The sequence below is a fragment of the Bidens hawaiensis genome, unplaced genomic scaffold, assembly GCF_021521415.1.
Source record: "Bidens hawaiensis isolate Kalapana, Puna unplaced genomic scaffold, B.hawaiensis_p1.1 tig00006086_1, whole genome shotgun sequence".
In the NCBI taxonomy this organism is placed as follows: Eukaryota; Viridiplantae; Streptophyta; class Magnoliopsida; order Asterales; family Asteraceae; genus Bidens; species Bidens hawaiensis.
Genome location: NW_027491405.1, coordinates 646,085 through 669,249, shown reverse-complemented (window position 1 = coordinate 669,249; position 23,165 = coordinate 646,085). Strand labels below are relative to the sequence as shown.

Sequence of the window (23,165 nt, the reverse complement as noted above, 5' to 3'; positions counted from 1 at the left end):
AGAAAATGTGTATTATTACTTTTATACCCTTTTATCTTTGGTCCATACTTAACACATGTTAATTAATTATGGCTTTTCACACTTCTCATTTTTATTGACTTTTATAAAATAACTCAACCAATAGAAAGAATATCATTGTTATCCACATAAAACAGGCGAATGAGAAATTTACATAAGCCTAATTAATGCTTGCTCGCAGTATGATGATGATAGTTCTCATGGTCCTCTTAGACCAAGGGTACTCCAGCCAAGTTATGGCGTTTTGGAGTGGAATCGCACATCGCCCCTTGGAATTTTGGCTTGGCGTTTTGGGCCAAGAGTTTTCTACAAAACGCTATAATGACACGAATTTTGATAAAATTGTGTGCGAGGAAGGGAGAGAGAGAAATATATGTAATTATTGTAGTAGAGTTGTGACATTTTGCCTACTAGACCACTTTTTACAAAACTGTCAATTGATGACGGGGATGCTACATGGCGTAAAATGTCCAAAGGTAGGGCGTTTTGACTACATATAGTCTTAGACCATCCCTATTAGCAATCCAACCCAATTCAACCTTTTATTAAAAATCTAATTTCTCACTCTTTTACCTACAAAATTCAATCAAACTCAAATTTTCATATTCATTCATCAAATAATAATATAAAAAATAATTATTATACTCCATACTTTAATAAATTATTACTATAGTATAATTCACAGGTTTGGCGGCACAGTTCCTAACTTGCGCCGGACACGTAGCATCTCTTGGGCTGCCACGCATCTGTCTCCTTCCCCTTTATCCCATCAATTTTGCTTCAATCCATTTCATCTCCAGTCTTCAATTGAAGATTGTCCACAATATTCATCAACGGCTTCTATGTGACTTAATTCTACCCTTGAAATTGACAATCTGTTGAATTTGCTTTTGGGTTCAAAGCAATTATTTCTAGGGCTTTGATTTCTTCCATGTATGGTACTTGAAACCCATTTATACATTATGCTTTAGGGTTAATTTTGATTAAATTCTTTTAATTTAATTCATGCTAAGACGAAGCAAGGTGTTAAAGATTACATTAAAATTATGTATAAATTAGATGATTAAGTTATGGAGACTCAGCTACAGTGTTGGTTGCCAAACATGAAATCTAGAAGAGATGCACTTTCACGGTTCGATGGTTCGACTGACATACAAATTGATGTCACATATATTTCAGGTTGCCATCATGTATCATTTAGATCTACCTATGTTTGCTGTCCAAACTGTATCTCACCAACGAAGAATTCAAGTGAGTGGGTTAACTTTGAATCATAACTACTTTACTATCGTTATCGTTGCTAATTTAGGTTTTTATCAATTTTTCTTGGGAATTTGTTTCTTTTCAGGTGCTTTACACATCGTAAGTGAGCTTCAATAATATAGGACACCTCCAAGGATCAATTGTCACATTTTAAAGTTGCCTACACGGTGTGGATAGAGGTTAGTTGATCAATCTGTTACAACAATTATATTCGCCGTTGATTTTGTTCTGGTTTTCTAATTTGGGGAGGCGATTCATGCTGTTAAGATATATATGCTTTTAATATACTATTTGTTTTAATTAGGTTATAAGATCAGAAAGAACTATCTTTGTAATCCCCATAGATAAGTCTTGATTTATGTTATTTTTAGAGGCCATATTGTGGACAGCCTGAGGTATGCTATGGTTGAAATATTATTATTAGAGCTAGACCTTCAAGCAGTTGACATATCATTAAGCTTTATTAACATCGTTTAATTAAAAATTTTAATTACATAGGGTTGTGTGGGAAATGAGTTTCTTTTAATAGCTCATACTGATATAAAGGTGGCAAAACGGGCTGGTTGAAGTTAAGATATGTATTTGTAGGAACCCGTTACGGATCTAGCCGCTAATACGATACATCGATTATTTACAAGATCTAAACGTTAAATTATTACTTTATTGATAAATATGGATAAATACATTATGGTGGATGGAAATAACTTATGGAGAGCATAATTTAGATCTAGATCTCTCTCTAAATATGTACATAGCTAATTATGAGCATGGAACCACCTATTTATAGGCCACATGCTCCATTTTCAATAAATAAACAATCTAGACTATGTATAACTTATTCGAATGCTACGGACAACCATTTCGTGCACTAACAGTATTGAAAGCAAAGACATTTAAGCCTTGTTGATTAAACATAGCGCTCATAAATAATAGTTATTTATTAAAAGGTTTTGTATTATTTGTGTGGAGTATCCATGTTAGCGTATGCTTATTATGGATTGAGTTTTTAAGTTACTAATGTCGTCTCATCGAGCAGTTTCAACCGACTGAGTCATCTAGAAAAAGAGGTCATGCGAGACATGTCCAAATCGTATGTACCATGGTTATTAAATAAGACTGATTAACATTATTTTGTTCAAACAGATGATATGCAGCTGAGCTCCACTTCTTGCACAACAATATTAACAAAACCACCTGTTCTAGAACTACTACAACTCATAAACAGGTAAACAGTTTGAACCAATATAATCGTTTCGTATGAATGTTGCGTGTCGTCCTTACTTGTACGTGCTCATATTTACTATAAGACTTCAGGGGTAAAACGGTCACCTTTTAGGCCCGAACAACCGTCTTGTGAAATAATATCAACAAACACATTAGTGGCCCAATCTTCTAACCCATCAATCATATCCGTTTCTATTCTAGATCTTAATTTTGGTGTACATGCGGGTTCGGAAACTCATATTCGGCTGTGCTTCAACCGAGACCAACCCCACTTTAGTTAATCTCTTTGGGAGGAATATAATTAGATTGTAGGTTTCAAATTAGTTATTGTTCTGGCTGGTGTTTAAGCCAATACTTAATTGCAAATATATTAGACAATAAAGTGTGAGCTTCATAGTTCATCCTTAAAACTTCTGAATTCATATTGTAGTGGTCTAACAAATAGTTAGATAGTAACTGTATGATTATTGAGTCTTCAATATTCACAAATCTTTTAAAAGGGTTATGTAGACGAGGGATGATAGTTAGCATGATACATAAGACACCATATGAGTTGTGTGCCAGTACACAATATGATCATAGTGTTCATTACAGGAAAGGTGCTTTTGATTGCATTAATTGAGGGATTGTTAGGCTATGTTAACATAAGGTTAGTTGGTTAACAATATTATAAAAAATAAAAACTAAAGTCCATTTTTGCAACATAACTGGTCAACTGGTCAATCTAAACATTTCATGTTTATATATCAATTTTTCATAACCAAGTCTCTTGAAGACAAAAATTAGTAAAAGATGATGCATTCCTTTAGTAAAGTGACCACTTGCCCCGTGTCATTTGATGACCCAACAACTTAACTAATAGCTGCCTGAAAAAAGAAAACATTTTCATGTAACTTATAGTATTGAGCATTCTACTCAAAATTAATTTTGCTGTTTTGCATAAACCAGTTGTAGGTATAAGGATCTACGCATCAATAGACCTATTCAACAGCTAGACAATGATACGTACAGAGATTGATACAGAGACTGTAAGTTAGCTGCATAGGGACCGTAACAGAGGTAAGCGCTCCAGACATAGCGCTGCAATTTTCTTCGACAAAACCTTTTGCAACCCACATCATCAGTCAGTTAGCTGCAGCAAACAACATGGCATGCAGATACATAGTTATGAATGACCCTAAAGTTGTAGCCATTTCAGACAACAACTCTGCTAGGAAGATAGTAAAATGTCTGGATTCAAGTCATGTTAAATACTACCCTTATACTTTCTCAACTGTTAAGACAACTTTATGTTCGCATTTCCCGCAAGTAGTACGATTTGGAAAACAAAATAAAGGCCGGCGCAACGCGCCGGGTATCTAGTTTGGCATAAAGATAAAGATTGTGCACCGAAAGAACCATATATTACTTTCACGGATGAAGGATACGCCTAAGACTTTTGGTAGAAGCACAAGAAACTATTTATGTTTATTAATGCAAGTAGGAAGTCAAATATGCAGAGATTACTAATAATAGATTCACAATATTGATAAGGATCACCATTCACAGTAAATAACTGTAAGTTTGTTACTCAATAAATCTTAGCTCACAAAATACTATTTCTGTACTATGATCCTTTTTCTAGTATAAATTATTTGAAAAACTATAGATCGTTTAGAAATTTATGTGACAAGGGCAGCTCAAGAGGAGTGAAATAAAACATGAGTTTTGTTTTGGGCAAAAATCAGCTAAGGATCAAGTATACAAATATGTTATGTGAGGTAAGGTGCCAATTCGATAATAACAAGTGTATAAGCGTGATATCGGTGAACACAATGGTTTGATCACGAGGGAAAAAGCCCTTAACCAAGATGGTCTTACTTCGGTCAAAACTTATCAAGACAATCGTTGGTAAAATAGCTCCGGTCAATGATTAATAAGATAATCTTTGGTCGAAGCACTTTAGTCAATGATCAACAAGGTAACCTATGGTCGATGAGTATATGGTTATCTCGGTCTCCGGCACAAAAAACCCCCGGACGGTGAAAACTATCACCGTCAAGTTTATTAATGAACAAAACGCGATTACAAGTGTGTTGGAGAATATGATCGAGATTACAATGAAAGCTAGTGTTAAGAGAGTGTTTAGTTCTGCTCAAGTGTGTGTGTAAGTACATGTGTGTTTTCTATTCGAACATTACTTGATTAATAAGAAAATATCAATAACAACATTTCCTATCTATCCGGAAGTCTTCCACCTAGCCGCTTCACGACCTTTGACCACGTGCCAATAGTCACCTAGTAGCGAAATAAGCGGAAGAATGAGTCACACAGCCGTTGAAGATATTTAAACTTCAATCTTCTAGAGAGTTCGTCCATAATCAGCTATGTTGAATTAGGATCCTATATCCATGTTCCAGCTATAGGATGTTCCATGAGGATAATTGATGCAAATTCATCTTGGAGTTGATACACCTGTCTAACACATCACCATACTAAATGCAATCATTAGTTAACAAACAATACCGAGGATCGTCGATCCTTTATATCCTGACATAAATTTCAAGGATAAACTATCCATAAGATAGTTAAGGATAACGGATCCTCAGTATAAAAATCGTGGCCTAACATTTGCCCCCATAATGGCGGGTGACAGTGGAGCACAGCTGTCATTTTGAAATTCAAAATCCTGCAAAATAGTAGATGATTAGACGTGTGTCAGGCGGTTGATATTCATAAACCATAATTACAAGCCGCCTATATATGTGATAATTATAATCCTTTTATAATCACACACTTTAATCATCTCTCAGGTATCCTTTCATCTTTTTATTTATCTTTATCCGATATGTCGATTGCTTCTACATCTTCTTCCTCCTCCTTTTTCCTTCATGATGAACTGTATTCGCAAAACATCCTTCAATCACCTTCTTCCGAAGTCTGTAAATTCACAGACTCGGAAGTTGATGAGATTTGATCATGTTTTCCAATCAACACGGTTTTTCGAACTTTCGATTCCACAGCTCGCAGTGACAGCATCTCGAAAACCTGGGTTTACTTTCCGGCCCAGCCGTTTCTCATAGGTTATAAGTACCCGTTCCCCAATTTCACTCAAAGGTTCTTCAACTTGGCGGGAATTTTTTTTATTCAGGCTATGCCAATGTTGTGGAGAGTCCTTCACACCATAGAAAGGATTACCGTAGAGGAGGGAATCGAGTTTGGCTTAGCGGAACTAGCGTATCTGTACAACCTTGTTACCCAAGGTTCCAAACGCTTCGTATTTAAATCGAAACCTAATCAAGAGAACCCCATTTTTAAAGTTACCCTTAAAAATACCCTCTGGAAAAATCAATTTTTCTTCGTAAGACGAGACTCTATTCCGGGTGGAACAAATCTTCCCAAAAAGTGGATACCAAAGGGTAGGATCCAGGATCCTCAGATAACTTAAATAGGATACTTTATTGTTTCGCTAACCACTTCTATTATTTGTGTAGTTGAAAACTTTGATTTGCTGATTGATCTTCCAGGAGTTGAAGATAGAGTAAGGAGGTTTTTGTCACTGGATCCTGCAATCAGAACTTTCCAGGCAAAGTCTATTGAAGCCTTTCAAAGACCAAAGCCATAATCAATCATGTCAAGTAAGAATATTAATCTTCAATAAAGAGCGTTAGAAGTTGAAAACTTATCTGCTATCTGCTATTCACAGGTGCCCCAAAATCAGGAAAGTCAGCTTCCAAGTTCTCCTTAAAGGATATCAACTGCTTGCTCAACAAGAAAAAGGCTCCGAACTCGACTCCAACATCCGAGCCTCGTCCTATCACAACTCGAACAAAGTCTGGGTCCAAGAGAAAGAAAAGCTCAGACACGAAGAACCCCTTTGATGCCGAAAAGCAGACCCTGGACATGCTTTCTTCTGTAAGGATCCTTTATCTTCACCAATTTCCATTATCTCAAACTATTTCCTTGGCTTATTCTGCTTTCATTTATAGGCCACTGACTCTGCCCGACATCATTATGAGAAGACTGTTTCAGAACACGATAAGACCCTCGCCATGCTGAGATCGATAGCTGCTGCTAATGAGAAGGCCCTTGCTAAGATGACCAAAGAAAAAAGAGAAATAGAGGCGCATGCTGCTGCCCTAGCCGTTCAAATGCATGATGAAATCAACCTGGTAGCCGAAGAGGCGAAGGTATGGGCAGCCAAGTCGATCTTAGAGGCTAGAATCAAGCTAGTTACCGAAGCCAACGATCCATCCTTTGACAAGTCTACATGGGAAATCAAAGAATGGAAGCAGGCCTTAATTGATTTAGGTGGAGGCGAGGAGGAGACTGAGGTTGTGATGGTTGACGTGGGCGAAGCAGGAACTAGCGGGGTGAAGGGTTTGGATGGAACCGAAGGTAAAAACAAGGCAACGATGGGCGATGAAGGATACAAAAGGTAAGGCCCGAGCCTGTTTTTTTATTTCGTGTTGATGTTTTTATGAACAATTTCTATGGTCTGTAATGAACAATAGTATTTAGGATAAAGGATCTATGATCCTTAAGACAATATGCGGGGGTGACAAAGGTGGAGGGATCCTCTGTTTGTGGGGATGAAGCCTTTGTTGCCCCTGTTTTTAATTTTCCTGTACTTTTAAACTGTTAGTAACTCTTACTTATCCCGGATGGATGGTTCGTCTTTTCGTATGGTGAAATCCGGGTTAAGGATTTTAGATAAGTTCTTGTGGCTTATTTTAATTAATATATAAATCTTTTGACTATCTACCTGTTATTTATTTTCAAAAACTTGTTGCATATAAGTTTAGCATTGTTAATAGTTGGGTAAATAATATCGAGTAAAAGATTTTTAGGATAAAAGATCTTTAAAAATCGTTTAGAATAGAATATCCTTAAATCATAAATTTTTGGATAAGACATCTTTATTAATTAATAAAATTTATACAAAGAAAATTTTAGGATAAAGTATCCCGAAATCAGCTAAAGACGTTATTAATCAAATTACCTTTTAAAAGATTAGCCTTTCTAACTGGATTATCCAAAGTTATTGCAATAAATATCAAACTTAAGTTAATCAATAAAGATCATACCAGAAGGTCTGGATAGACCTAGGTTACCCGAAGTATTGAACTCTTATTGTTCCTTACTAGAATAGCTTTAGGATTTGGGATCCTTAGTTTCTTGATCTTCAATGATAACTTAGAAAATTCACTGCAAATAATTCATATTATTAACTGGGATCAAACCCATTAGACTTGGGACAAGCCCAACAAATATTCTGGGGACAAGCCCGTGCAACTGGGGACAAGCCCGTGTAACTATGGACAAGCCTATAAAATAAACTGGGGACTGGCCCAAAGATACGGATGTTAACTGGGGTCTCGCCCGAACCGAGATTTAGCCCAAACGTGAGATAACGTGAAAACGTTATAAACCGGAGGTATGGTACGTCTACCATAATTCGTAGGATTCTCCATATAACCGGAGACAACGAAATTGTCAGCCACTAAACGTGTACTGGTCCCGCTGCCCCGAACTATACGTTGGATAGCGTGCGCAACTGGCGATCGTGAGAAAGGTGAAAACCTTTAAACCTTAGGGGATATGACCATCGGGGGTCATATCCAAACGTGGGCAAGACCAAGGGAAATAGTAAAGTACCTTAAATGTAAAGGAGAGGTGGCCAACCTCTTAGACATTGAACCTCTTATTGCAATCTGCATTGTTACTTAAAAACTTGGAAAGGATAAATTGTTAAGAATATGTTATCCTTGAATTAATAATAGGAAATTGTAAAGAATAAGAGATCAGATAGATATTACCGATTTCGGGATCCTAGATCCTTTTTTGGATAATATATCCACTTAGGATAGTGGATCCTGATCAGAAAAAATATTTCTTGAGGTGGATGGCATTCCATGCTCTTGGTAACCTGTTGCCTTCCATTGTGAGCAAATGGTATGCCCCCTTTCCTGCTTCCGATTCAATTTGATAAGGTCCTTCCCATTTGGGCGCTAACTTCCCATCAGCCGGATTTGTTGTGTTTTGAAAGGCTTTCCTTAACACTAGATCTCCTTCTTGAAATCTTCTAATTCTGATATTTTTGTTGTATGCCCCAGCTACCCTTTCTTGATAAGCTGCCGTTCTGATATTTGCTAGGTCTCTGAGTTCTTCTATAGTATCCAAGTCTTCAAGAAGGGTTTCTTCATTGGCTTCAGGATCATGGATGCTGGTTCTCGCAGTAGGAACCACCATTTCTGTTGGAATAACTGCTTCTGATCCAAACACCAAAGAGAAGGGTGTCTGGCCTGTTGCATTTTTGGGTGTAGTTCTGTCTGCCCAAAGAACATAAGGAAGTTCTTCAGCCCATTTTCCCTTCTTGGATCCTAGCTTTTTCTTTAGATTGTTGATGATGATCTTGTTGCTAGACTCTGCTTGGCCATTGGCGTGAGGATGAACTGGAGTGGAAGTAATCATTTTGATGCCCCAACTGTCACAAAAGTTAGTAGTTCTATTCCCGATAAATTGGGAACCATTATCCCAAACAATTTCAGCAGGAATACCAAATCTAGTTATAATATTTTGTTTAATAAAAGATATTACTTCCCTTTCTCGGACTTGTACAAATGCTTCGGCCTCAATCCATTTGGAGAAGTAGTTAGTCATAGAAAGCATAAAGACCTTTCCACCGGGTGCTTTTGGTAGCTTGCCCACAATATCCATACCCTATTTCATGAAGGGCCATGAAGAGGATATAGGATACAGAGGCTCCTCCGGTTGATGAAGGATGTTCGCGTGTCTTTGGCAAGCATCACATTCCTTGAATACTCCACTGCATCCTTCTTCATTGTTGGCCAGAAGTATCCAGTTCTGAGTATCCTGAAAAAATAACGCTCTTCCACATTGAGTTTGAAGGACTTGGGATTTTCTATGGCTGGAATTTCTCCAGTCTGAATGTAGTTCTTGATAGGATGGATCCATGATCCTTTGTTATTTGAGGATAAAGGATCCTAGAGCACGATTTCTTTATCATTCGTTATCTCTCCAACTTCCTGTTCTCCTATTGCTGACGAGAGAATGTGGATTATTAGGATTTTCAAATCCTCATGAATCTTCAGAGATGAGGCTAAGTTTGCTAAGGCATCTGCCCCAGCGTTTTCTTCCCTCGGTACCTGTGTAATACTAAATATTTCGAAGGATTTCGATAGCTCCTTCACAACATCTAAATATTTCATTAGTTTCTCACCTTTAATAGCATACGAGCCATTAAAGTGGTTAGTTATCAATAAAGAATCTACATAAACTTGAAGATACCTGATCCTCATGTTTTTAGCTAATTGCAAACCTGCTATTAAAGCCTCGTACTCTGCTTCATTGTTTGTTGCATGAAACTCACAAGCTATGAACTGGGGTAATATGTCCCCCTGTGGCGATTTCAGTAGGATCCCTAATCCTGTTCCTCTCACGTTGGATGCTCCATCCGTGAAGAGTATCCAAGGGTCCTTGGTCTTTTCCAGTTGTTAGACTTCCAAGTCAGCTTCTTTTTGTAGATCACTAGTGAAATCAGCCACAAAGTCCGCTAATGCTTGAGACTTTATTGCTGTTCTTGGCTCGTATTGTATATCATATGCACTTAACTTTACAGCCCACTTAGCCATTCTACCTGATAACTCTGGTTTTCTAAGAACATTCTTTACAGGATAGTTAGTTCTCAAAATAATAGGGTGAGTTTCAAAATAATGTCTCAGTTAGTAGAAGCCATAATAAGTGCAAGAATTAGCTTTTCTAAATGAGAATACCTGGACTTCGCATCTAAAAGACTTTTACTTACATAGTATACGGGATGTTGTTCACCTTTATGATCTTTTACCAAGACTGCACTCACTGCATTTCCTGAAACAGCAAGATATAGATACAAGGATTCTCCATCCACGGGCTTCATCAGAGCTGGAGCCGAGGATAAGTAATCCTTCAGGGCTGTAAGAGCAGCTTCATGTTTTTTAGTCTACTCAAACTTCTTGTTCTTTCTAAGGATATCGTAGAAGTCTTTGCACTTCTCGGATGATCTTGAGATGAACCTATTCAGGGCTGCTATTCTTCCGATGAGTTTCTGGACGTCTTTGGCATTTGCAGGAGATTTGAGATTGACAATAGCTTCGATCTGCTCCGGACTTGCTTCAATTCCTCTCTTTGTGACCATATATCCTAAAAACTTTCCAGCCTTAACACCGAAGTGGAATTTGGACAGATTTAGTTTCATGTTATACTGGTCAAGGATATTGAATGCTTCCTGGAGGTCTCTGAGGTGATCCTCTGCCTTCTTTGATTTTACCACCATATCATCTATGTATACCTCTATAGTCTTGCCCAATTGGTCTTTGAACATCATGTTGACTAGTCTTTGGTATGTTGCTCCTGCATTTCTTAGTCCGAACGGCATAGCAGTATAACAATATATGCCGGTTGGAGTCATGAAAGTTGTATCCTCTTGATTAGATGGTTCCATCTGAATTTGTTGGAATCCAGAGGAAGCATCCATAAAGGTGAGCATTTCATGTCCAGCCGTTGCATCCACCATGGCATCTATATGTGGTAATGGGAAAGGATCCTTGGGGCATGCCTTGTTTAAATTCGTGAAATCGACACACACCCTCCACTTTCCATTCTTTTTTGAAACAATGACCACATTAGCTAGCCATCGAGGATAATGAACCTCTCTGATCATATCGGCCTTAAGAAAATTTTCAACTTCTTCTTGTATGATCTTATTCCTCTCAGGAGAAAATTTTCTTCGCTTCTGATGGACGGGCTTAACAGATAAATCAAGATCGAGTTTATGAGTAATTACCTCTTTCGAAATACCTGTCATGTCTGAGTGCTTGAAGGCAAAAGTTGATCTCCTTCGCCCTAGGAAGGATATTATATCCTCCTCGATTTTGTTGGGGATACTGGATCCTAGGAACACTTTTATCTCTGGATCTTCGGGGTCCAATGATACTTCTTTGAGGTCTTTCTCCCGAGTTTCTAGCACGTTCCTAGGGTGTTGCTGTAGTTGCTATGCTATAGTTTGCTTGGCTGCTGGCTTCATTGATGATGAATAGCAGTTCTTAGCTTCCGCTTGGTCACCTACTATCTTTACAACTCCCCAGGAGTTGGTAGCCTGATGCATTGGTGATAAGTTGAAGCTACAGCCTTCATTCCATGGAGTCAAGGCCTACTTAAAATAACATTGCAACAGAAAAGGTTATATATAACACAAAATTTTTGGTATGAATTTAACCCTTCGATATAAATTGGGAGGTTGATGTCCCCCAATGTCTTCTTGGTTTCACCACTAAAACCGACTAGCACCGATGTTCTAGGAATGATTTCTGAATCCGGGATGTTCATCTTTTTGAGGACGTCATGCTGGATAATGTTGACCGAGCTGCCCCCGTCCACTAGGATCCTGCGTACATAATGGTTAGAGATAAATAAAGTAATAATAAAATCGTCATGATGAGGATCCTGGATGTTCAGCTTGTCTTCCTCATTGAAGAAGATTCTCTTGTTTGTTGTTAATGTAGTTGAGACTATTGGATGATCTCCGTTATCCATCTTGATCTCCTTGGCGAATCTTTTTGTTGCGGAGAAAGAAGTTCCGCATATGTCTGAACCCCCCGAGATGAAATTAACTGTTGGCACATCTGGCTTGTTTTTGTTGAGAATCATGGATCCTTGAGTTGAAAAAGACTCTCTGATCAGTCACCCGAGTAGTAGGGATGAGTGGTCTTCTCTCATTGTCCAACTCGAATTCCTCTATGGGGCTTTCTTCTATGGCACAAAAGTCTCTGAATAATTCGTAGTCTCTGGAGACAAAGTTGATCACATGAGCATTTGGCGGTGGTGGTGTTGCTTTCTGTGGAAGGTCTTCAGGATCTTGGGTTTTGGATTTCTTCCTTCCTAAGAGTTCTTTAAAGTGACCCTTGTTCAGGAGGTACCCAATTTCTTTCCTTAAGCCGATGCACTCGTCTGTCGCGTGGCCAAAGTCTTCGTGGAAGGCACACCACTTAGACTTGTCCTTGAAGCCGACGACCTTCTCATTCTTTCGGGGCCACCTTACTTTTTCTCCCAGATCCTTCATGGCACAAATCAAGCCATGAGTATCTACAGAGAAACAATAGTCGGAGATCCAAGGGTAGTCTTCATCGTCATCTCCTTCTTCAACTGCCCGTACGTTCTAATTTTTGAACTTGGCGTATGGCTTCAAATTGTTGTTCCTATTCCAAGATCCTTTATTCTTCTCAGGAGTTTCTTGTTTTGTCTGTCCCCCGAGACGATCCTGGATCTTTTTATCTTCTTCCAAGCGGATGTACCTTAATGCTATGCTTCTGACTTCATCTAATGTCCTGCACGGAGTCATCACTAAATCATCATAAAAAGGGGAGCTTTTTTGAATTCCCATCTTGAATGCTTCAACAACAGTAGTCATATCAAGGTTTGGGATTTCTAGAGCTTCCTTTCCGAACCTGGTAACGAAATCCCTAAGGGATTCATCACTAGGTTGGATAACACGATATAAATCACTGGTTAACCTCTCAAATTTCCGACTACAGGAAAATTGAGTGTTAAACAAATTAACTAAATGAGAGAAAGATGTAACCGAGAAAGGGGGGAGACTTAGCAGCCATTTTAGTGCAGCTCCCGTTAATGTGGCTCCAAATCCTTTACAAAGGCAAGCCTTCTTGAGTCTTTCAGGAACATGATTAATTTCCATCCTTTCCCTATATTGGGCAACATGTTCCTCAGGATCGGTGCTCCGATCATACATCTTCATGTTGGGAGTTTGGAACCGCTTCGGAATTTCAGCATCACATATGGGCGGAGCGAATCTGGATAATTTGTGACTTCCCTCCGGTATCTCAGGAATTGGACGTATCACTCCCGGGACACCGGATATCATATCCTTTAGCTTCTGCAACTCCCCGGCCATGGCCTGGTTGATACCTGAATCCTGCATGGGAACATGGTTAGTATCTAAAGATATAGGATCGTACCAGTTACCTCTCTGCTGGGTGGAGTTTGGTATTCCAGACGAGTATCTGGGATAAGAGGAGTCAGCAATAGAAGTGGGTCCTCCAGAAGCTATGGTCTGCATGGGGATTATGTCTCCATCATGGACTTCGGAAGACTGTATTTGCTGTATACTTGAAGATCCTTGATCCTGAACAAAGGGTCCTTGAGGTTGGTAACCATAGGAGCCTTGAGCATATAACCCAGATGATCCCGGCGGGATGATTGACGACCCTTGCTGAAATTTCGAGGATCCTTGAGCCTGTAGACCCACGGACCCTTGTTGAAGGATATGTGATCCTGACTGAAAGAGCGAAGACCCTTGAGCCTGCTGACCCATGGACCCTGGTTGCAGGATAAAGGATCATGGCTGAAACATTGAGGATCCTTGAGCCGGTCGACCCACGGATCCTAATTGCAGGATAGAGGATCCTGGCTGAAACATTGAGGATCCTTGAGCCGGTTGACCCACGGACCCTGGTTGCAAGATAGAGGATCCTGGCTGAAACAGTGAAGATCCTTGCGAAAGCTGAGCCATGGATACTGGACTGGTGAAATCCAGCATCCTGGGCACCAGGGGAGTGAGATCTTCTGCGGCCTCTTATTCTTCCTGAGATTTTCTATCTCACGAAGGATCCTCTGGTTAGTCTTGCTCTGTTGCTCCATATACGCTTTAACCTGCAAAAACATCGATGAAACATCACTGTTAGTGTTAACCGCCGGGGCAGCAGCAGTGGTTTTCGAGCTCTGGAAGATTGGTAGTTGCGTTCTGCTTCCAGTAGTAGTAGTTCGTGGTGCTGCCGTGATTGGCGGAGGCATTGGTGGCAAGGTCCTCGATGAGAAAGGAATTGATGAGGGCATGGTTGACGAAGCATAGGTGGATTGAGAGGCCATTGTGAGTGTTCAGGGTATGGAAAAATGAAGCTTGATGAGAATAATATGGATTATAGCACCAATTGCCCCACGGTGGGCGCCAAATTGTTTTGGACAAAAATCAGCTAAGGATCAAGTATCCAAATCTGTTATGTGAGGTAAGGCACCAATTCGATAATAACAAGTGTATAAGCGTGATATCGGTGAACACAATGGTTTGATCACAAGGGAAAAAGCCATTAACCAAGATAGTCTTACTTCGGTCAAAACTTATCAAGACAATCGTTGGTAAAATAGCTCCGGTCAATGATTAATAAGATAATCTTTGGTCGAAGCACTTTAGTCAATGATCAACAAGGTAACATGTGGTCGATGAGTATATGGTTATCTCGGTCTCCGGCACAAAAAACCCCCGGACGGTGAAAACTATCACCGTCAAGTTTATTAATGAACAAAACGCGATTACAAGTGTGTTGGAGAATATGATCGAGATTACAATGAAAGCTAGTGTTGAGAGAGTGTTTAGTTCTGCTCAAGTGTGTGTGTAAGTACATGTGTGTTTTCTATTCGATCATTACTTGATTAAATAAGAAAATATCAATAACAACATTTCCTATCTATCCGGAAGTCTTCCACCTAGCCGCTTCACGACCTTTGACCACGTGCCAATAGTCACCTAGTAGCGAAATAAGCGGAAGAATGAGTCACACAGCCGTTGAAGATATTTAAACTTCAATCTTCTAGAGAGTTCGTCCATAATCAGCTATGTTGAATTAGGATCCTATATCCATGTTCCAGCTATAGGATGTTCCATGAGGATAATTGATGCAAATTCATCTTGGAGTTGATACACCTGTCTAACACATCACCATACTAAATGCAATCATTAGTTAACAAACAATACCGAGGATCGTCGATCCTTTATATCCTGACATAAATTTCAAGGATAAACTATCCATAAGATAGTTAAGGATAAAGGATCCTCAGTATAAAAATCGTGGCCTAACAAGTTTTGAGCCACACTTCCCTAAAGCCCCTACGTCCAATATGTGTGTGTGTGTGTGTGATTTTGGGCTTTGGGACCGTTGATAGTGGGATTTGGTATCTAGAATTTTGCGTTCACATATGATATTGAAAGCATTTGATCAAAAGCAAAACAATTACATTTTTGTAAAGAGTCAAATTTTTTATTCGTTTTAGACTCCCAAAAACTTGAGCCAGTCTTGGTTTACGAGAGTCGGAATGTTTTCATATAGGGTCAAGAGCAAAAGTAAATCTATCGAAATTGTATATGTAAAGTTTACTTTTATTGACTTTTTCTTTCAGTTTTGCTAAAGTTAAAATATGAAGTATAGTCTTCTTTTTTCTTCATTTAACAACAAAACTTTGCAGCACTTAAACCACCATTGCCGGAAAACTAAAACTTTAAGATTAAGTTGTGTTTCTTCCTTCTTTTCACTCCAGCTACTCTATCAAATATAATTTGAGAGTCAGAATACCAAAATATAGCAAACTTGCAAATAAAGAGCTCTGGCCGTCGGAGGGTCAGATGACCCCCCTGACCCTCCCCTATGGTTCCGTCTCTGGCCGCATCGCAGCAGACCAATCTACTAATTAATACAACTTATGCAAAAGTTTATGGATAGTTTCAAATTTCAGTGAAATGATTCATATTTTCCATACAAGACTTGTGTTTTAAAGCCGTGAAAGTTATACAAATAACCTCTTTAAATAGTTATTGATATAATGTGTACTGATATCTTTAAACTAAATTTTTGTTTAAAAGGAGGATGCCACGTTAATATTTTGAATGGCAAAAGGTAATTATAAAAAGACGATGGTTAGAAAAAACTAACTAAACATTAAAGAAACAAAATATATGAAGAGAAGTGAATTTTGAAGACACTCGGTCTAAGAAAGTTTGGCTTTTTTTGTTTCTAGTCAAATTATTATATATTCATATTTCAAAAAGATCATTAAAAACTTTAGAGTCAAATTAAAACACTCCATTACCGACAAATATGTTTGTGAATATATTTATTTATTAGTTAAAATTTTCTATCTTGTGGAGTTTTTAGGTTATTTGAGTTCAATTCGAATATGAACACCTCTATTCATTTTGATAAATTCTTCCTTCAACATGCAAATATTACATGATAACCAAAGTGTTGACTAACTACTCAAAGCTTAGCATCCACCAAATATGGTTTTGATAAGATTAAAACCAGTTGACTTAAATCTCAATCACACTTAAGAAGTTGAAGAATGTTGTTTTGCTTTATGCCACCCTACATGTAAAGTGCCTCATTATTTAAAGATATGGATTCCTTTGTATCTAGTCAAAATTACCTTATGTCAATTCCCAAATATTCTCTTCAAAGTTTTAAAATGGAAATAAAACCTTTTCTTAATCATTTCCAAAACTAGAAGTTATTTTTTTAATTAAAAAAAATCACAACCTATCCCACAGCTAATATGAAAGAGGTAAATCATGTTTTCAAGGTAACTTAAATGATGTCTTGGTTTAACTCCTGGACCTCCACAATAGTTCCTAACCTCGTTACCATTGAGGCACCATCGAGGGGACCAAATTAATATCGGGTTCAATGGGTTTTGGTGAAATTTTGGTGGAATTCATTATAGTTGTTCAATTATTTTTTTAAAATTATACAGCTTAAAAGAACTATTTTTTTTTTATCAATATCTCAGTCGGTTTAGTTTACTAATGGTTTACAATTTACTTTCGGCTGTTTCAAACCGTAAATCGAACCGTGAAACTTGGTTTTTGAAACCATAAATCAAACCATGTTACTCCTAACCCAACTGAACTAACAAATAGCCTTGCTTTAGACGGTTTAGCAGAGTTCAACAGTTATCAAACATCTATAGAGTATAGAATATTATATATCAGATCATGAGTAAGATACATGTAGATTACACTATTATATAACTAAAGAAAGAAGAATAAAACCCTATTCTAGATCTTAAAATCTAAGAGCCATCATAACACTAGTTATTGGTTGATGAAAGCCTTAACATGTGCCATCATCTCACGGGTCCGGGTCTGAGCGAGCGGGGTAATTATGCAAAACTTGAAAAGCATGTCCAACGTCTTTGTAGACAATAGATTGCACCGGTGCACCCACACTGGCGAGTGCACCGATGAATTCTGAGTTTCTATCTTTCAATATGTCTAACTCAGCCACACAAACCAGTGTCTTGAAATGCCTCATGTCACATAATCTTGGTGCACCCCTTGCAAGAGGGTTGCACCATGGGTGGTCCCGCGTGAACCCTATTGGGAGCGCGAGCCGCCAATATGTATCAGAAGCAAATAATGGTAGAGCGGAGTTAGCTGGTTGTGTAGAATACTTCTCGGACGTGGTTCTTGATTCACCACCAAAAAAAGGTTGTATCAAAATAATCCCCTTTGGTGACAAGACTGGCGTAGACACTAGCCGTGACGCGACATGGTGCGCTATATTCGCACCAGCACTGTCATCGGCTAGATACAAGTTATATTATTTTTTTCATCTCTCATGGTATGGTTAAATATATTGTTTATGGTTTTGCATGTAGGAAATATTACTCATGTATGTATACTTTGATCATCTTATGTTATATTAGTTTTTATCAATTTATATAGGGCTATTGGAACACTTATCACTTAAAGCCATATTTAATATATGGAATAAATTATCCAACCATATTATTATTGAACATTAATCATAGGCTTCTTCAATATTCAATATTAAATAACTAGATTTTCATCCCGGCGCGGCAAAACTCATAAGTTGAAACCCGAGCGTTGGTAAAACCCGAACGTTACAACGATGAGTCGACACGAATTCGGTCAGCACCTGCTGTGTTCATAACAATATAGACACCATTGGTAAAATTTGAGGGTTAAAACCCAAAATATTAATTCGTCAAGTTAACATATAAAAGCATTAACATATAAAAAAAACAAAATATTGAAAACGATGTTTAGTTGGTTGGCAAACCCAGGCGGGCGGCACCAAACTTGTCCATACCATTTTGATTTCTTTTTAAGTATTGGTAACATAACGAATGTAAGCATAACGAACGTAACGAGAACCGACCTAACGTCAGTTTTTGTTTACGTAACGAATACATACTGGATTCGTGTAAACTCACTACATCAACGTCCGGAATTGACAATGTTAGGGTTTTGATGTCATTTGTTTTTTTTTGTTTAGTTCCGGTACCATAACGAAAACCGACTGGATGCCAATTTTCTTTTTTCTTTTTGTTCCGGTACCGTAACGAACGAAAAGGAAACCAACCAAATTCGCGTAAAGTCACCGCCTTTTTAATTTTAGTTTCAGTACCACTATCCAAATTTTACCGATTTGTCTGGCGCAACGCGCCGGGTAAAATCCTAGTTAACTAATAAATGCAAAATGTAAAAAAATAGAAAATAATTGATTTTTATCATTAATTATTACCTAAACGTTAGATAACTTTCAACTATCACATACAAAATTAAAAAGGAATATATATTTTCTTCAATTTTTTCTTATACTATTATTTTAAATTGAATGTAGCTTAATGGTACAGCATTCACTTTGTTAGTGACAGATGAGGGGGGGGGGGGGGGGTTTAAACCTTACCATCACCAACTTATATGAGAATTATTTATAAGTTTAAAAGAAAATTCTAACGAACCCATATTTTAAATATATAATTATGAAGGAACTCGGGGTTTAATGAAATTTTATCAAAATGTTCAGAAAAAAGGTTAAACAAAACTGTAAATTTAGATTTTTTAGAAGTTTAAATATTACAAGTTATTGACAAAATATCAACTTATAGGTGAAATTATTGTTAAAAAGAAAAAAAGAAAAAAAAAATATTAACGTGACCAATGAAATAGGACATGTGTGAGTGTCTTAGATGTTTTCGTGATAATAAGTTGCCAACAAACTATTTTTTATTTTTATTTAATTACAGGTGACAATCAAGCTAGTAAAATGTTTATCAATAGGAATGGTGGTCTTACGTCTCTGAATTGTATAGGAATAATATTAGTAAAGAATCATTTAATGTTCTTGTTTAATGGTCTTAATAATGACAAAGACAAAGAATATGACCAACTTTTTAAGAGACTCACAAAAAATGAGATTGATTAGAGTACATGTAGTGGATGTACTTTAAAATTGTGCGATTTGTGACATTTGGCGCACAATTAGCAAACAGAGGATTTTTTAAAGGTGTAATGGTGTTATAGTCAAATATATATATATATATATATATATATACATCACACATAATAATAAAATTAATAATATTTCCAAAACCATCAACAACGACAAATTCTCGTGCCCTCCTGTCGCCCCTCTTATCGCCGGCAAAGGGGGGGGGGGGGGTACTAATGAAAGTGGTTGGAGCTTTAGGAAAACATAATGACATACAAAAATTCATAATTTACTTTGTCTTTCTACATTATATCTAGATCTCAAATCAACTTTAGAAAAGCTGGTATCCATAAATGGTCAAATATATTGTCAATAGGAATTAGGAAGTACAGAATACAATTTCAGATAGTGATTCCTCTTATAGCTGAGCCCTAATAGTACTATCATATGATGAGGTGCCAGCTAGTTCCACAACCGTGGTTTCAAACCACGGTTACACCAAATAATCTCATCCGACACATTCATATAAAAATACACAAACCGTGGTTTCAAACCACGGTTACACCATTTTTGTAACTATCTATTAAAGTCATACCATTTTTTAAACAACTATTACAAAAGAAGCCATTTTTGAAAAAAATTCAAAATGAGATCAATAGTGAATTCCACTTCACGACGTGGTGGTAGTTCTGTAACTTCTTAGAAAAACATCTAGAAACTCACAATTTGTCGCATCAATTAGACAAAATGAAAGTGAAACACAATTTACAAATAAACTTGTATTAAGTATGGTTTTGAGTGTGGCATGTACCATAAAAGCCTCAAGAACTGATATGATAATAACAAAATCCGGAAAACTGACGACAAATACTTGAAATAAAAATCAGAACTTTAAACTTGGAAATTTTAGTACGATAGTTGGTCAATAACCGCATGAGTACTTGTCATAGCGCACAATAGTTACAACAATAGTTACAACATTTCCTCTATATTTTACACGCCATACATTAAACTATGTCATGATTATTTTACCATGAGCATGTTTATATCAAGCTTTCATGTCTTAGAGCTAGGGGTGACAATCTTGACCCATGAGTTGAATGAGTTGTATTAAAATGTATAAGATGGGTCAGAATTGGTTAAATTAAATCAAAATGGGTTGACATTTCTTGGGATTTTTTTTATGGAACGAGAAAAATGGAGAAAACTTTTTGGTATTTTTAGTTTTTACGTTTTTGATTTATATTTCGAGTTATAATTTCTTAATTATTTTTTTTTTGAATTTTTTAGTGAGGGGTTAAATGAGTCAAAATGAGTTGAGATTTCAAAACCCATTTCAAAACCCCTCATCAAAAAATTCAAAGAAAAAAAATTAAAATATTATAACTCGAAATATAAATCAACAACTTAAAAACTAAAAATACCAAAAAGTGTCTTCCGTTTTTCTCGTTCCATAAAAAAACCCGAGAAATGTCAACCCGTTTTGACCCGTTTCAATTATTTTCTTTTTTTAGTTTGACCCATTCTAACCCATCATATACATTTTGATACAACTCATTCAACCCATTGGTCAAGATTGCTACCCCTACTTAGAGCTTTCTCAATCCATTCATCAAATTATACGAGTGAGATTTTTATAATATGGATAGTGGTTTATGGTGTCATGGGTGAAGAAGAAAATGTTTTAATATTTCTATGTATTTAAAAATGTCTGTAACACCCTATAGTTTTTTTAATATTTGTTGGAAGTGATTATGATCAGAGGAAAGAAAAAAAAAATAACGAAAAAGATATGAACGTATTACTTAATTAAACATGAGAAATAAAATGCATTAATTTTTATTATAATTTTTAGATTTGAAGATATGAGAGGAGATGAAAATGCTCTTAGTTATTCCTTATAAGAGCATCCACAACGAGGGCCAATCCCTAAGATCTGTACACACATGGCATATCACGGATGAATGATGGTGCAGATGCAACCGATGTGGAGGTGGTGTTTGTGATGCAGGTCCAAACCTGCAACGAACTACAAAGTGGACCCTTCGTCAAGTGCCAAATTGAAAAATAATATTCTTGAACGGAAAAGGTTTAAAATACAGGTGCTTACTCGTTGATTTGTGGATTCAAATTGGAACATCAATGATGCTCTAAGAAATATACAGGAAATGAAAACAATGTATGCCGGATGTGGAAGAAGCAAAGAAGAAAGAGAAGGAGATTAGGTTAAAACATATTCTGAATTTATGATGTATTTGTTTTCTTTCTTTTTTGCATTTTGTTAACAAATATATATTTTTTATCCTCTTGTTTTAAGGTTTAGTAAAATTAACCCTAGACTTTTACAATGTATATTTTTTTATTTCTTTTTCACCATTTTTTTAACTAAATTGAATTCATGTTCTATGGCTAGATGTTAAAAAAATTAAATATATAATCACTTCTATAAAAACTAAGTTTCTTATAAAAGTAATCTAGTAAATAAATATTAATTGTAGAGGTAAATGATGATGTGGTAGTTTGTAAATTTTTGTTGTGAAAGAAATTAAAGGTTTTTGAGAAAAGTTTGAAATCTGATGTGGCGCTGATGTGACGGTTTGTGAAAGTTTGTTATTGTAGATGCTTTAAGATTAGAAACTCCTAGATTTACTATGTATCATTTAAATAGTTGCTATAAGCTAAAAGTTCATGTACTAGGAGTTTAACCTACAACTTGATCTACCTATGTATGTTTTTAACAATATGATGAGGTAAATATTAAGAGATTTTGGAGACAACACAACTAGCAGTTCTCTCATATAAATATTTGAGATCTTAATGCATTACATCTAGCAGTTAGCAGTTAACACCAATACTTGGCTTCCACATAGTACCATAAAACAAGTTTTTTATAATATTCCCCAAAAAATTGCAGATCTCACATCACCATCTTCGACACCACCACGGCCATGCCTTCTACTCGTTGTTGTAACTGCCGCCACCACCGCTTGTAGTGGGGATGCTATCCACCCAGCAACTTCATAAAATGCAAACACAATTATGAAAACATAAAATTCCAGAGAGCTAGGAGGGAAATATGTCATCTTAACCACTTTAAGATGTATGCGAAGATTTTGATTATTTAGGGTGTAAATGAGTAGAGCCCAGCTCAACTAGGCTCCAGCTCGTTTAACTTCAAGTAAGCTCGGCTCGTTTATTATTTATTAACTAATTGATTAATATATATATTAACTATCTTTATGTATAGTTTTTAATTACAGTTTTATATATAACATAATAATATATTATTATTATTATTATAATTATTATTAGCTTTTATATAGCTGTTAAACTGTGATCTTATTATTAATATTATTATAATTAGTAGTAGTTTTTATATAACTGTTAAACTTTGATTTCCTTTATTTTGCTTTATTTTCCTTTATTTTGCTTCATACACATGTACTTAGAGCCGAGGGTCTCTCTGGAAGCCACCTCTTTATTCCTTTGGATAGAGGTACGGTGTGCCTACATCCCACCCTCCCCAGACCCTACTTATAGCTTTGCTGTCGGTGGGATTTTACTGGGCATGATTGATTGATTGATATATATATATAATGT

The 23,165-nt window shown here is 36.8% G+C and overlaps 1 pseudogene; it reads right to left on the bottom strand.

The window, feature by feature from the left end:
* Positions 1 to 17,354: 17,354 nt before the first annotated feature.
* Positions 17,355 to 17,918, bottom strand: LOC143631520 (putative carboxylesterase 17 pseudogene; annotated as a pseudogene).
* Positions 17,919 to 23,165: the final 5,247 nt, after the last annotated feature.